This window comes from Bison bison, unplaced genomic scaffold (assembly GCF_000754665.1).
Source record: "Bison bison bison isolate TAMUID 2011002044 unplaced genomic scaffold, Bison_UMD1.0 scf7180017864224, whole genome shotgun sequence".
Lineage (NCBI taxonomy): Eukaryota > Metazoa > Chordata > Mammalia > Artiodactyla > Bovidae > Bison > Bison bison.
The window spans coordinates 1,205,421-1,205,694 of record NW_011494796.1 but is presented as its reverse complement, the minus strand read 5'-3'; positions in this window follow the sequence as shown (position 1 = coordinate 1,205,694).

Sequence of the window (274 nt, the reverse complement as noted above, 5' to 3'; positions counted from 1 at the left end):
GAGTCCCTTGGACTGCAAGGAGATCCAACCAGTCCATTCTGAAGGAGATCAGCCCTGGGATTTCTTTGGAAGGAATGATACTAAAGCTGAAACTCCAGTACTTTGGCCACCTCATGTGAAGAGTTGGCTCATTGGAAAAGACTCTGATTCTGGGAGGGATCGGGGGCAGGAGGAAAAGAGGACGACAGAGGATGAGATGACTGGATGGCATCACTGACTCGATGGACGTGAGTTTGAGTAAACTCTGGGGGTTGGTGATGGACAGGGAGGCCTG